Source organism: Morus notabilis, unplaced genomic scaffold, assembly GCF_000414095.1.
Source record: "Morus notabilis unplaced genomic scaffold, ASM41409v2 Scaffold442, whole genome shotgun sequence".
Classification (NCBI taxonomy): domain Eukaryota; kingdom Viridiplantae; phylum Streptophyta; class Magnoliopsida; order Rosales; family Moraceae; genus Morus; species Morus notabilis.
Window position 1 is genome coordinate 582,194 of NW_010358595.1, and position 4,348 is coordinate 586,541.

Below are 4,348 nucleotides of genomic sequence, written 5' to 3' on the forward strand. Positions count from 1 at the left end.
CGGAAGAAGGAAACAAGAAAGAATAGTGCTATAAGATACTAATCACACTACAAGAAAAGGGGGGTTTTACAACGACAAAAAGTTGTAGCAAAAACCCGAATGTCGTCACAAATAAGGTATTTTGCGACAATACGTCGTCACAAATTTATCGGCACAAATAATTCGTCATAAAAACGTTTTTTGCGATGACATAGTGTCGTCGCAAATGTATTTGTGATGACAGTCTGTATTTGCGACGACAGGCGTCGCTAATATGTCGTTGCAAAATTCTTGTGATATGATCATTTTTTGCGACGACATTTCAAATTGTCGTCACAAATAATCTTATTTTTTTGCGATGACAAGTCTAAAAAAGTCGTCGCAAAAAACTAAAATTAATTTTTTTATAATTTTAAAAAATAGCAATTAATTAATTTTTAATATTTTTAATTAAACATTATTATGTTACATACTGAATAGAATTTATTAAGATACATTAAAAGTGAAATATAAATTAATATTAAAAATAATAAATCTAAATAAATTTATAAAATATATTATGAATACTACATGAAGTGCATATATAATGTTCAAAAAAATATAAAAGTCTAAATAAAGTGAAAAATAAAAAAAGTACATATAACGGAACTAATCGTCTAAGTTTGTAGCATCGTCAGCATCTGAATCATCATCAGGACCGTCATCATCTGAAAGAGGCAGAGGAGCGTATAGGTCAACTGGTTCTGGACGATCAATCGTAGGTAATTGGATGTTGGGCTGCAATTTAGCCATCAACTCTAACACCTTCTAACTAAATTTCAGCAACATAACGGCTTATATTTGTTATGATCCAAAAATCTAAACCTGCAGAAAAATAACTTTAAAAGATTTCGGCACACCATAGCTACATGATGTGCCACCCAAAACAAGAATCACAAACATATACTAAATTTCAACAATATAAGAAAATCATAGTTCAAATATCAAAATCATAATCCCAAATTCATACAACCAAAAACTACAACAATTTTAAACTAAAAGTACAATAAATATAAAAAACTTACAAAGTTGAAACCCACTAAACGGGAGTTGAAAATAGCGGGATTACGTGGGAGGAACCAGGCAAACAGCGACGAAGGCGAAAAATTAAACGCCTACATCAAATTAAAACATCGAACATAATTTAACGTGACCGAAATTAACATTTTAAATAATGTAAATTAACATTCTAGAGTAACATATTTAAATACACAAAAAAATTTCATTCCTCGACATTAAATCTAATTATGTTAACAAATAATGTAAATTAATAAATTAACCACTAGTTCAAAAATAATTCTAAATTAACGTCATAACGTCATAAACTAACATTTACACAGCCTCATAGTAAATGTTTAGAAACTTCATTAGACATTTTTACAAACACTTTACAAACAACTCAACAAAACACATAAAAACAATAAAAAAAAGTTACTGGAGTGTGTAAAACATACCGGTAAACGTCGAACGGTGAGGCGGCGACGGGCGATTCGGCGCGGCGGCGGCAGAACCGGCGAGCAAGGGAAGATAGGGAGAGAAGGGAATAAAGAGAGAGAGAAGAGGAGAGAGGAGTGGCGGGGGCGGGGCGGTAGTTAAATATATTAATTAAGACCCTATTTATTTCACCGATTTGAGTTTAGAATTCGAATTTTGATACAGTAAAAAGTTCTTAAAAATAATCACATATAACTTTTTTTACTACAATGAAAAATTCTCATATAAAATCATATCTCAATTCAAATTAAAAACTTAAATAAGTGACTAAACGAACTTAGGTCTCATTCGCTTCGCGAATTTAAGTTTTTAATTCGAGATGAGATGTGATATTTTCTAAAAACTTTTACTTATAACAGAAAAAAATGTAACATTTTTTAAAAACTTTCAACTATAAAAATTTAAAACTAAAAACTTTTCACTTCACCGATTTGAGTTTTGCTACAGTAAAAAGTTCTTACAAACAGTCACATCTAACTTTTTTAATACAGAGAGAGAGAAGGGAAGAGAGAAAGAGAGAGGAAGGGAAGAGAGAGAGAGAGAAGGGAAGAGAGAGAAAAGAAGGCCGGTGGCGAGGGGAAGAAGAGGCAGAGAGAGAGAGACATAGCAAGAGAGAGAGAGAGAGAGAGAGAGAGAGAGAGAAAGCGTCGGGAGAAAATGAAGAGGAAGAAGATAGGGTATATTAGATCAGACATATTTGCGACGACATTGTCGTCGCAAATAAGTTTAAATGTCGTCGCAAATAATCATTTTCCCGCGTTTGATTTTTGGTGAAATCTTGAAAAGATTATTTGCGACGACAAAGAGAAAATGTCGTCGCAAATAACATGAAATTATTTACGACGACAATGTCATCGCAAATAAATCTAAAATGTCGTCGCAAATAATTATTTTCCCGCGTTTGATTTTTGGTGAAATCTTGAAAAGATTATTTGCGATGACAAAGAGAAATTCCCGCGTTTGATTTTTGGTGAAATCTTGAAAAGATTATTTGCGACGACAAAGAGAAAATGTCGTCGCAAATAACATGAAATTATTTACGACGACAATGTCATCGCAAATAAATCTAAAATGTCGTCGCAAATAATTATTTTCCCGCGTTTGATTTTTGGTGAAATCTTGAAAAGATTATTTGCGATGACAAAGAGAAAATGTCGTCGCAAATAACATGAAATTATTTGCGACGACAATGTCATCGCAAATAAATCTAAAATGTCGTCGCAAATAATTATTTTCCCGCGTTTGATTTTTGGTGAAATCTTGAAAAGATTATTTGCGACGACAAAGAGAAAATGTCGTCGCAAATAACATGAAATTATTTGCGACAACATTGTCGTCACAAATAAATCTAAAATGTCGTCGCAAATAATCATTTTTCCCATGTTTGGTTTTTGGTGAAATCTTGAAAAGATTATTTGCGACGACAAAGAGAAAATGTCGTCGCAAATAACATGAAATTATTTGCGACGACAATGTCGTTGCAAATAAATCTAAAATGTCGTCGCAAATAATCATTTTTCTCACGTTTGGTTTTTGGTGAAATCTTGGAAAGATTATGTGCGACGACAAAGAGAAAATGTCGTCGCAAATAACATGAAATTATTTGCGACGACAATGTCGTTGCAAATAAATCTAAAATGTCGTCGCAAATAATCATTTTTCCCATGTTTGGTTTTTGGTGAAATCTTGAAAAGATTATTTGCGACGACAAAGAGAAAATGTCGTCGCAAATAACATGAAATTATTTGCGACGACAATGTCGTCGCAAATATGTTATTATTTGCGATGACTTGTCGTCGCAAAAAATGGATTACCTTGACGGTAAAAATCCGCGCCATTAATATTTGCGCTCTAAAATTATTTGTAATGACATTTAAGTTATTACCGACAACATGGTTATTTTATTTAATGGGGAGTAATTGCGACGACATATCGTCACAAATATTGTATTATTTGAGACGATAAATGTCGTCACAAAAAAAGTCGTCACAAATAGCCTTTTTTGTTATAGTTTCAGTACTATTGAACACCATCCATTAATAGAAAGTGGTTTGGCCCACCTTTAATAAGTTGATAGTGCTTAGCATTCGTGGTGCTTTTTTAAGTGTTTTTCAACAAGAAATGAGAGAGGGTGATAACTGTTCTGGACAAGACACCGCAATGCGACAATGTGCATCAATTGCATGAGTTGGTGATACACTATGGGCCACCGACTCCAAGAATATTGGCAGCGATTATTGTAACCTCGTCTTTGAGGATATTGATCTGTTCTGATAATTTGTGTGTGGAAACACGAAATTAGAGATAAAAATCTGGTTAAGTTGTGGTTTTCAAAAGCAATTAATTATTGTTCGCTGGAATAAAAATGCAGATGTTGGCTATATTGCCCTGCGAAATCTTGATGATTATTTTGACCCTTATATTTGGGAATGACGTGTTAATTGGGTATCTTCTTGACTTTTCTTCATTGCTTCATTAGCTGCATTAAAAAACAAATATATCAAGTGACATGATTCGCCCTTTAACAAGAACTTCGACACATAGAGGATCGGTACTCGGAGAGATTATTGAATCTGTTGGTGGGTGCCACGTCATTAATACTCCAAAGTTAGTTTTAGTGACAGGTTAAAAATTAAAAAATAAAAATACTTTTGAAGGACTATAAGGAAAAATTTTAAGGAGTGCATTTGAGAAAGTTGTTTCAATAGAGCACATTCAAGAAATAATTATTTTAATAATGAGACACATTAACATTTAACGTTAATTATAGATATCAACTCCACAACTTCGTGAAGAACAAAAATAATATTCTCATAATTTTTATTTAGGATTAGGG